We start from the raw sequence: 12295 nt of genomic DNA, 5'->3' as shown, positions 1-12295 counted from the left end.
ACAAAAGGCAAAAGGCAAATGGTTGTGGTATGCCCTCTAATTTGCATAACAAGCTGGCTTTACTGCTATATGAGATGTTGAGAACCAATCTGCCTATATTTTCAAGTAACACTAAATACTTAAATAACAAACAAATTTAAGAGCCCAAAGAAATCACTAAATGCCACACATATACAAAAAGAAGAAAGAAGATATGCCAGCTGTCCATTGTTTTTATTGCTGTAGCCTGGACCCCGGATTAGATGACACCTATGGAATCTAGGCATAGCCATTCTCATGATAATGTAAGGGTGACCCCCAACTGTGATAGTCTATAGCTTCTGCTTCTGCACCCCGAACACACACACACACACACACACACACACACACACACACACACACACACACACACACACACACTTTAAGGCTAGTAATTTCCCAAGGATCCACTTGTGCCTCCCACAGTCATCACCTCCTCGGTGTTACTTCTAATATTGTCCCCTGGACCATTTTCTGTCAAGACTCAGGCAGTGAGAAGCATCTGATCAGACTTGGCTATATGAGACAGTTTGCTTCCTGTCCATCTATAATAGAAAACATTCCCCTGTTTGGGTCTTAGGAACAGCCATAAAATTATCTCCAGTTTATTGCATATTATAAACCAAAAAGACCTGGATAGTAACCCTAAGCATGAGCAACATTATTTTCTTCCAAAGGGAGAGAATCCTAATAAAAAATGTGTTAAAAATATTTATAAACAGGCTGAAAATTATTTTCCCTTTCTCCCACCATCCCCCAACTTTTGAGATAGTAGCCAATGGAATTTTATAAAATTCTCTCAAACAACAGGAAGGAAAAATGTTAGTCATTATTCTTGCCCTAAGAAAGCAAATAAAACAATGTACTCAATTAAGCAAATCCTCGGCTGTGTTGTGGATCTGTGTAAATAATCAGATTGATCATGGCTGCAAGGTCTCAAAGCCCCACAGTAGATGAGCACTTCAGCAAAGACAAGGAGAGGGAAAAACGGTGGGTGCACAGAGCTGCACTAGGAGCTTCCCCACTGGAAATAAAGACCAAGGGGACAGGGTCCCACAGTGACTTGGGCTGTTCTCTTAGGGCACTTAATCAAGGAGTGAGGGAGCTAAAATCAAGACATAACTGTTTCACCCTAAGCCAGGAAGGAGTGGCCTTTCAGATTCACCCAAAGCCCCATTCTCCCAACAAAACCCACATCCACAAGCTGTCTGTGTGCCTGCATTTAAAACAGGGCATGACACCTGACAAGAAAGCAAGATGTCCCCCACTCCAGCTTACCTGCCTGGCAGGCACTGTGCAGCTCAGCCCAGTTGCAAGTAGCCCAGGCAGGCCAGTTTCCTGCAATATGACATCTTGTCCTTCAGTAGTGTGCCTGCCTGCAGCTACAGGCTAAAAAGGATGCCTGCTCTGGCTGTCAGCGTCCTGGATGGTATCTCATTGTCCTCCATAAACACACACCCAAGCACTTTGCTTCCCATCCCCCACGCCTGCAGAACCAGTGCTCTAGCTCAGAGAGTAGGTGAGAAGCTTACATCTGGAGCCCTCTCCTCTTCCCTATCTACAGGAAGTTTTTATAAGTGGATCCACACGCCCGTATTTTAAGGAGTAACATCAATTGTCAGTGTGTTTGGCCCACAAAGCTTTGTCTATCTGCCTCTGCCAGGCTACCTCACCAACCTTGCACATTCTCCCCATCACCTGGGAAATGTCCTCCAACCGAGCTGTTTTCATGATAAGCATGAACCGGCATCTTCAAAACTGCTCCCAATCACAATGCCTCTGTCTCGCTGCACGCTACTGGAACAGGGAGCTCCGTACTCAGCTCTGAGTCCCAGCACTTCACACGGTACCCAGCAATGCTGGTGTTATATGAATGTACATCCATCATAAGAAAGCTCCATTTGTTTATGATGAGCATAGGTGGTAGCTATAAGGGAATTTGAAATTAAGAATGTCTCTTTCTTTATTCCTTCCTTCTTTTCAGTCTCCCTTTGTTTCTTTTTCCCCTATGCCACTTTCTATAAGAAATTTTCAAAGTGATACAGTAAATCGGCTAAGACTTCCTGTGGTCTGAAAGTAGTGTGTTTCTCCATCGGCTCCAACATTTGCACACTTGATCCCCAGCGGGGTACTAATAAGGAAGATTGTGAACATTTAAGAGATAGAGCCTCACTGGAAGGACTGGGTCATGGAGAGGGGAAGAGGACTGTTTTATAGCCCCGCATTACTTCCTGTTTACTCTCTGCTTCCAGAGCACAGATGCAGTGGGACTAACAAGCTTCCTGTTCCTGCTGCGATGCCTTCCCCATTCTGCTGGGCTGCATTCCTCTGGAAATGTGAACAAAGCGAGCTTTTCTCCCTTAGGTGGCTTTTGCCAGGGTCTTTGATCACAACAAGAAACTACCTAAGACAAGACTGAATAAAAGAAAGAATTAAATACATGACAACCTGTATTTAAAAAAAAATGTGGGTTGAAAACAGAAAATTGAATAAAGCTAGCTCGCAGATTGTCTCGCTTTTTGTAAAGGAAGCAGAGGTCCATCTATAGATGTTAAAGCAGATCTTTAGATTGAGCAACAATTTTTTCTTTAATATGAATTGAGGGTCCTAGTGGTAGAGTTTTCCAGCAACTCAGAGCAGAGTGGATAGATGACGAAATAAGGACAAACCAGGGTGAAACAGAAGGTTCAAAGAACTGGAGGGGAGGCAGAGGAGCAGATGTTAGGGAAGACAGTGTCTCGGGGCAGGTGGGCGGCTGTGATCAGATCTCTAACGCAAATGACCTGGAGGATACACACTAAAGGGTAAGGAGGTAACAAGACCACAGACTCGGGGCAGAGGAGGCATTGCATAGCCAACGCCTACATCTCGTTACCTAGAACTTGAAGTGACCAGCATCGCAGGACCAGGGAAGAGGAAGTGGCACTGCTCCTAAGGAGCAGTGCTTACCTATGATGAGGAAGAGCTGATCTGTGTGGCTATGGGGAAGAGTCAGAATGTTCAGTATGCTATCCATCATTCCCCAGCCTGCTGCTTCTCTGACGCTTACACCCAGAAGCTACATACTGCTTTCCCACCACATGTTCTGGCACGTTTATATAGTGCAGTTGACGTTATCTCTCTTCTTTTAACAAAATATCTGCTCCACCACCTTCTGTTTGATCCTCGGGAAACTGTTATCTCCTGCTCACCGTTGCCTTTGGGATCTGACCCCTAATCTCCAGCTGTGGTGCATCCTGCTGAACTAGCACCCAAGTGTTTGGGTATCAATCAGGAAGTTCAGTGGAACCCTGGATCTCAAGCACTAACCCAGCAACCAGCAAGAGGCTGGGACCAAGGCCACGCTCTATCGGCACGTCTATCAGAAGACAGCATGACACACGCCGACAACGTGGAGAGATGGGACAGGCCAGAGCCATGGTATTAGAATGGGAATTTACATCAGTCCATTTGAGAGCAGCCCAAGATCCTTTACCGTGACAGGAGTGAGCACGGCTCACATTGGTAAAGTCAAAACTTTGACTGAAATATGGTCAGGTGTGTAAAAAGCATCATTTGCACTCCACTAAAGTGAATCCACAAATAAACTGGAAGGCTAGGGGAGCATTTTCTAGAATTCCATAGTCTCTAGTCTCAGGGATCCCCTCCGACATCTTTGCTTTCTCAATAATGTGTGAGAACTCTGAGCGCAGCAGATCAGAGCTTTTGAGTAGCAGTCCCTGGCGCTTGCAGACAGCAACCTACTGCCAAGACAGAGTGGGTTATTTGCTCAAATTACAGGGCAGCTGAGTAACAGACTTAGAATGCACTCTGCTCTCTCAGCCCTCTCACTCACCCTCTTTGTTACCATGAGGTAGCTTCAGGAGAATAAGGTTCAGTCCTGGAGAAATGCCTTTTCCTCCAAGTAAGTTAGCAGCAGTCATGTTTCCCGTTATTACTAGACATAAATACTGCTCACAGAGTTCCCTCAGTTATTGCCATGAAAACTTACTCATGGCATTGCATATTAGTCTGCAATAAAGTGCTGTGGAGAAATCTAGAATATTCTGACAATGTCTTATAGAAGATATTTCACATAGTCTTAATTTACTCGGACAGTGAGATCTCCCCTTCCCAAACATGACATTTCTGCATTTTATATCAATTTCTAATTAGCTATTCTCTGTCCATACTAATGATCTCTTAAGATGATTGCTAAGCACATTTAACTTTATAATGCCACAAGACTTTTCTAATAAACCAATTCACAAATCAGGGAAATTTGACTGTGAATTCTAATTTGTCATCTAAGAAAAAAAAATGACCTAAGAGAATTTTTTTCTCCTCTCTTTTTAGTATATTTAAGCCCTCTTTTCACAAATTTGAAACTGTACCCTTAAAATCTAGAAGGCTCTGTGAACACTCAAGTTTCCAAGAAGGAAATGTCTGTTTTGGTTATGAATGGTGGCAGAGAGACAGAAAGAGGTGAGAACTGAGGAAGAACCCTCCAGGTACCTCTATTGCTCAGCCAAAGGGAAGACACACAAAACCTGGTAACCCTGAGCTGCAGAGCATAGGGCTACTAACTGCTTTTCAATATTTGTTTCAGATTTTCAACTTTCGTCAAATCACATTCTGCAGCAATTGAGTAAAAATGGCTGCACAAAAATGATAGTAACTTTAGACGCAGACACATATGACTATACACACACATATAGGCACATACACTCACAGACTCACATATACTCACATACATAGACACACATGCACACACACATACATATATATGCATGCCCATGTACACACAACAACAGTTGCTTAAACTAATAAATCTTAAGCAAAGCAATATTGCTTTAACTTGTAGATTTAAATGGAATAACAGAAATTAGGGATTAGTGGTTATTCTGTAAAGAATACTGGCAGACAAAAAGATACAAGGGAAAAACATAGAGGATTCAGGTAGCATAATTAATAAATATATCCTAATAACCTATTTAGAGCCTTATAAATGTCAGTAGCATGCACATTTGTTGCAAATGCCAATGTTATTAAAGTGGACAATATGTTAAGCCACAAAGCAAGCCCCAGAAATTTCTACATATGCAGTTAGAGAGGTGAAGTATACATCAATAATGATTATAACACAGTAGTACAGTCCTGTAACCTCAGTACTCAGAAAGAAAAACATATGGACAATGCGGGCATAGTGAGTTCAAGGTCATCTTCAGCTATGAAGCAAGGTGCTACCTTAAAAAAAATACCGGAAGGAGAGTGTGACGTGGCGTAATGGTAGAACAATGGATAACAAATATAAAGCTGTGAGTTTGGGCTCCAGCACAAGAGAGGAAGGGAGGAAGGGAGGAAGGAAGGGAAGGAGGGAGGGAGGACAAAAAATAAATTAGTAACAAAAAGACAGAAATTTTCTAAAAGTTAAAATATGTATTAGCAACACACTTTAAAGTAGGCCATGGTTCAAAAAGAAATCACCAAACTATAAAATTATTTTGAGTCACATTATAATGAAATAAAAAAATAGAGAGACTTATAGAGTGGCAGAATGCATGCAATGCCTTAACACATCTATTGAAATAAGCAAACCAATAATCAATGGTCTTAATAAACTATCAATCTCTGGAAGTTAGGAAAAAAAGACATTAAATCAAATCCAAAGACAATAGAAGATAATCAATAACAAAGATAGCAGAAATTAATAAAATATAAAACAAAATAATAGAGAACATTTACCAAGCCCAAAGGTTCTTTCTAGAAACTAACACAGTAGATAATCCCTTAGCTAAGTGATCAAGAAAAATGAAAGAATGAAAACACCAACATGGAAAGTTTTTTATTTTATTAATTTATTCAGATTACAACTCAATTGTTATCCAATCGCTTATATCTTCCCATTCCTCCCTCCCTCCCACTTTCACTCTATTCCCCTCCCCTAGGTCTATGACCTCCTCCCCCACTATATGGTCATAGGCTATCAAGTCTCATCTTGGTAGCTTGCTTACTCTTTCTTTGAATGCCACCAGGCCTCCCCACCAAGAGGAGGTGGTCAAATATGGGGCACCAGAGTTCATATAAAAGTCAGTCCCCACTCTCCACATAACTGTGGAGAATATCCTGTCCATTGGGTAGATCAGAGTAGGGGTTCGATGTTTACTATTGTATTGTCCTTGGTTAGTGCAATAGTTTGAGCAGACACAAGAGAAATATAGGAGATGGGGAAATAGAAGGACCCAGAGGGTCCTAGAAACCTACATGGAAAGTTTTAAGAGACACATTATGCTAGGTTCTACAGGAAGAAATTTAATAGACAAGAAAAGTGTACTAACAGTCATTACATAGAAAAAAATCCAAAATTTTGGAAGAGATGGACAAGTTCCTCGAAAAACACACTGACCATGTCTTAGTTTGGGTTACTATTGCAGCAATGAAACACCATGAACAACAACAAAAAAAAAAATTGAAGATGAGATGATATTTGGCTTAGGCTTCCACACTGTAGTCTATCTCTGATGGAAGTCAGAACAGGAACTCAAGCAGGGCAGGAACCTGGAGGCAGGAGCTGATGCAGAAGCCATGGAGGGGTGCTGCTCACTGGCTTGCTTCCAGTGGCTTGCCACACCTGCTTTCTTACAGAACCCAGGATGACCAGGCCAGGAATTCTCCACCCACAATGACTTGCCCTCCCACATCAATCATACATGAAGAAAACATTCGACAGGCTTGCCTACAGCCCAATCTTACGGAGGCATTTTCTCAGTGTGGTTCCCTCATTGCAGATGACTCTAGCCTATGTCAAGTTGACATAAATTATTCAGCACAGACCATATCAATATAAGAAGACCACAGCTCTACCCAGGAAGAAGTGGTCTAATGAGTGTCTTCAGTATTATTAGTATTAGTATTAGTATTAGTATTAGTATTAGTATTAGTAGTTTATTAACTTTGCATCCTGTTGTAGCCCCATCCTTCCTCTCCTACAAGTCCTACCCTCCCTACCTCTCCCCCTCCCCTATTCCTCAGAAAATGGGATCCCCCCCTTCCCATCTACCCCAGCTCATCAAGTCATATCAGGACTGAGCACTCCTTCTTTCCCTGTGGCCTGGCAAGGCAGTCCAGACAGGGGGAAGTAATCAAAAAGCTGGCAACAGAGTTCATGTCAGAGACAGCCCCAGCTCCCATTATTAGAGGAGCTCACACACAGTTAAAGACAAAGCTATTCTTTAAAAGCAAACCTATAGCTCATATATGACTACAGAGAGTACGCACACAGGAGTACATGGAAATCAGCCTGACACCATTTCTCTGCTCAAGGACACTGATCTATAGGTATGTAAAGCTGGGTTGGGATATATGAGAGTCTGCGCTGAAGAAGCTGAGACTTTAGGGCGAGTCCAAGCATCTAGCTGGAAAGGTGAGCTCAGTGCATGGGTTTCCATTCCATCCCCAGAAGAGCTACAGCAGCTGAGGATTTGGACCAAAACCAACTACATGGCTTTCCCCAACATGTTTACAGGAGTACTGTGTCAGGCTGACACCTACCTAGACATCTACTCAACTTCTGCAGTTGAGGCCCGAAGACACTCATCAGACCACTTCTTCCTGGGCAGACCTGAGGTCCCTGGAAACAGATGCCCCTCATAGGCCCAGACTCTGGGAAGATTTAGAGGTCATCTTATCTATATCCTTGGCTTCCAGAGGAGGGGATGAGGCCAGGGAAGGAGGGAAACTTAATGATGGCCACAGCTCATCACCAGTGCAACTGTCACCTTTTCTTGGAGACCTCCTCTCCCTGCAATGAGCTAAAGTCATTATAAAGCTAGAGAGCAACGTGGCCCTCCCATCTAGCTCATATCTGTGCTTAAAAGAAATGGCCCGTTTGATGTTTTATGTTTCAATTTTCTGTGTCCTAATAAAAGTGCCTAGCTTCCAAGAGACTGCTGCTAAAGGTGGGCATAATATCAATTTACAGGCAGTGAGGGAAACACCAAGATCCCCTGGCACAGAAAAATTTAGAAACAGCATTGTCAAAATCACACCAAGAATGGTAACTTCTTGGCTTTACTGCCCATTCAATAAGAAACTGAGAGAAGTCATAGCTTACTTTTCTAGTTGCTTATTACTGGATTTTAAGAACATAATTATACAATCCTGTGTGCCTGCTGAATGACTCAACAGGTAAAAAAAAATGTGTATGGTCAAGTCTGACACCCTATGTTCAATCCCCAGGATCCAGAAAAGCAATCTCCAGTAACTGTCCTCTGACTTCAGTGTGTATATTGTGTCACATATTCTCTCTCTCTCTCTCTCTCTCTCTCTCTCTCTCTCTCTCTCTCTCTCTCTCTCTCTCTCTCTCTCTCTCAAACACATGTGCATGTGCAAAATAATAAACAAAATATAAAAACTATTTTTTAAACTTGCACAGTTCTATTTGGTGCTCTCATAATATTTTAAAAAATAAACTCCCAGGGATGTGAATGTTTTTGGCTAAATATGCACCCTCATGGACCTGCCTCTGCAGGTTTTCCATGCTGCAATCTGTCCCTGACAAAATGTAAAAGTATATTGTGGAATGGAGAGTTTTGGCTACATTTCCTTCACTCCTCAGTCTACAGCACTGTTGATCCCATCTGAATAGACAGAGGACTGGAACATTTTCTGACGAGGGAACTGTCCAATATATCATAGGATGCTTACTAGAACTCTTTATTTCTAGATGCCATCAGAAGCCCAGCTCTGGTTATGAAAACAAAACTGTCCCCAGATGCTATCCAGCACCTGCTATGGGGCAAAGCTATCCTGAACTGAGACTTACTGGCTTAAAGCACACAGTTAAAATGTAACATTCACTTCTAAGGTACTTGAGAGAACTTAGCAGGAAAGAACAAGTCTCAAAATGGACAGGAAGAGCCAACTTTGGCCTCAAGCTAACTCTGTCAAAAGTCTTGTGCCAGGTCCTTATGTGTATTTCCTCATTTTACTGTCATGACTCTCTAGTTAATGAGATCTGTCGGTGCTCTCAGTCGCTCAACAGCACACATTCTAGGTGGTATAAGCAAAAATGAGATTCAAGCCATGCTGTACAAAAGTACATAGCTAACTGAGTGCCCAGCCTGCCAGGATGTCAGGCCAGAGCTTGGCATCTGAGAACAATGCCCAGGGAACTCTCCAGTGTCAACTTCTCCATACTACCCCTCATCACAGGTCCCCAGTACCCATTGTGCCATTGGCCTAAACTATTGATGCTGGCTGCAAACACAATTGTGTGGACTCCAAAATCCGCAGCCTCTGTTACTACCACCTCCAGAATATTCATTTCTTCTGTTGTTGGCCTAAAGAATACACCCAAAATGCAGCATTTGTCACGAACTTTTCACCTAGCAAAGCCTAAAGAACATACCAGGCTAAAAGTAGCAGATGGAGCTGGGAATCACAAGTTTTTCCACAAATCAGATAAATTCTTCAAAATGAGCATGTACCTTCAACACATCCTAAATGGCAATGAAGTATGTTAAATAACCACTATGCCAAGCCTTGCATATGCCAAGCCTGTATCCCCAGCCCTCAACACACTGAGACAAGACAATCATAGGGACAAGGCCTTCTTAGCCTACATAACAAGATTCTCAAAAACAAACACAATGATGTTTAATGTTTATGGGTCCCTACAAACACAATGGACAGAGTGATATTTATGTATAAATGCCAGACAGCATGGTGTATGTGTGTGTGTGTGTGTGTGTGTGTGTGTGTGTGTGTGTGTGTGTGTGTGTGGTATGTATGGAGGTGCTAAGGTGCAGTTGTGAAAAGTCTCTCACAGATAAACAAAATGTATTGGGGTTTTTTTAATAACAAAAATTCCTTTGAATTAGAAGACCTGCCATTACTAAATAGGTCACACCAGAAAGCAACAAGTCCTCTAAGTTTCAGCCTTCTTGATTTTGGAGTTAGAAGATGTCTGCATAAAAGATGGGTGTGAATAGGACATCTGTAGAGAGAATGCCTCCCACATGGGTGCTTTCTAAGCATACATGTCTAATCAGGAAGGCGCATCAACCTACAGTGTCTCTGAAGTGGGGCTCAGTCATTCTTACCCAGCATTCTCCCAGTCCCGGCTAAAAGTGACCACTAACCACTACAACTGTAAGTTCTGACATCATTATCTAAAACATATTTCTTCCTCCCAATCCTCCACCATTGTTATCCCTGCATCTGCAGAGATTAGGTCTAGTGACTGACATTCATTTATTTACCCAACAAGCACACATGGAGTGGCCAATACCTTCCTAACTGATAGGTACACAAATAAGACAGATGTTCCTGCCCACAGTGTAAACCATCTTATAGGCACTGGCATCACAAATGTCCAGTGTTGAATGATTGCTTGTCCTTGTGTTAAGTTGATCTATCTATAGGACACATAAGTGAATTATTATAGTCTCAGAGAGGGTGTGATGTGGGATCCTATATGATAAAATAAAGACAACTTGACCCTCCTGTGCACTTGGCAATTTGTGACCTTTAGTAAGTGAGCAATTTGTGGCAATTTGTTAACTATCAATAGTCACTAGATAGTCACATTGTCAAGGTTTGAATTATGCCCTGACCTGATCCATATGTTGAAGTCTTAACATGTCTACATGTATTGGAAGAAAATATCTTTTGTTTGTTTATGTGTGTCTTCCATGTACGCATGTGACTATACATATGCATGCATGTACATGTGAAGGCCACAGGTTGATGACTAGTATTCACCACTCTCTTCACCCTATGTTTTTTTGAGACAGGACTTCTCAAAGAACATGGAGCATGCTGTTTCAGCCAATAAGTGCTAGGATCCACCTGAGCCTCCTGCCTCCCACCTGAGATCACAGGTACCATGTCATATTTTACTTTTACATGAGTGCTAGAGATCTGGAATCATGTCCTCATGCTTACACTGCAAATACTTCACTCACTCAACAGGGTAGTGCCTAGTACAGTATGACTCATACCCTATAGAAGACTGCAAGCACACAAAGCCACCAAGAGGAGACCGTGTGGAGACCCAGGAGAAAGCAGCATCTAGACCCAAGAAGAAAGCACTCAGAAGAACCAATCCTACAGGACCATAATCTTGGACTCCAACCTCCAGAAATAAGAGGACATAATGTCAGCTTTCATGAGCCATCCAGTCTATGGTACTTCCTTATGGCAGCCTAAGCAGGCCAATATTGTTCATAATAAGTTTCTTCCAAAAATCTTTCTAGCCTTAAATTTACCCAGAATACATATGTTCACTTTCTGTTTCTTCTTAGAAAAATTCCACTTTTTTTAAAAGTTTGTGAATATGTATATTCTATACATTTGTACAATCATTGCTCACAAATATGAATACTAGAAAGAAAAAAACAAAATTAGGTTGATACGCACCAATGCACTGTCAGCTCCATTTAATACACTAAAGCAGTAAGGCTGTACACAGGAAGACTTGGGAAGTCTCTTTGTCCAACTTACAGACATTATAAAGGGAATAGGGCTACCTCAAGACCCAGCTATTCCACTTCTTGAAACATACTCAAAAGATGCTCCACTACATAACAAGAACATTTGCTGAACTATGTTCTTAGCAGCCTTATTCATAATAGCCAGAATCTGGAAGCAACCTAGATGTCCCTCAGTCGAAGAAGGGATAAAGAAATTGTGGTACATTTACACTATGGAATACTACTCAGCTATTAAAAATAAGGAAATCTTGAAATTTGCAGGCAAATGGATGGAAGTAGAAATGATCATCCTGAGTGAGTTAACCCAGACCTAGAAAGATACACATGGTACATACTCACTTAAAATTGGGCAGTAGACCAACAGGGATGTCCTCTCAGAGTCTTCATTCAGTGGGGGATTGGGACAGATGCTGGGACTTCCTACTGGGACTCTAGGTGAGAGAGGTATAGAAGAATGGGGAAATAGTAAACCCAGAGGGTCCAGGAACCCTACAAGGCTGGCGGATCTGGATCCAGGGTAGTCTGCTCAAACTACTGTACCAACCAAGGACAGTGCATGCAGTAAACCTAGACCCCTATTCAGATCTAGTCAATGTACAGCACATTCTCCACAGCTGTGTGGAGAGCAGGAGCTGACTTGTATATGAACTCTGGTGCCCCCTATTTGGCCACTTCCCTTAGTGAGGAGGCCTGTGGCACTCAGAGGAAAAGGGTAAGCAGGCTACCCAGATGAGACCTGATAGGTTGTGATCATATAGTGGGGGAGGAAGCCCCCTTCTGTCAGAGGCCTAGGGGAGGGGAAT

The sequence above is a fragment of the Acomys minous genome (genome assembly GCF_964271855.1).
Source record: "Acomys minous genome assembly, chromosome: 8".
Lineage (NCBI taxonomy): Eukaryota > Metazoa > Chordata > Mammalia > Rodentia > Muridae > Acomys > Acomys minous.
This window is presented reverse-complemented; position numbering follows the sequence as displayed.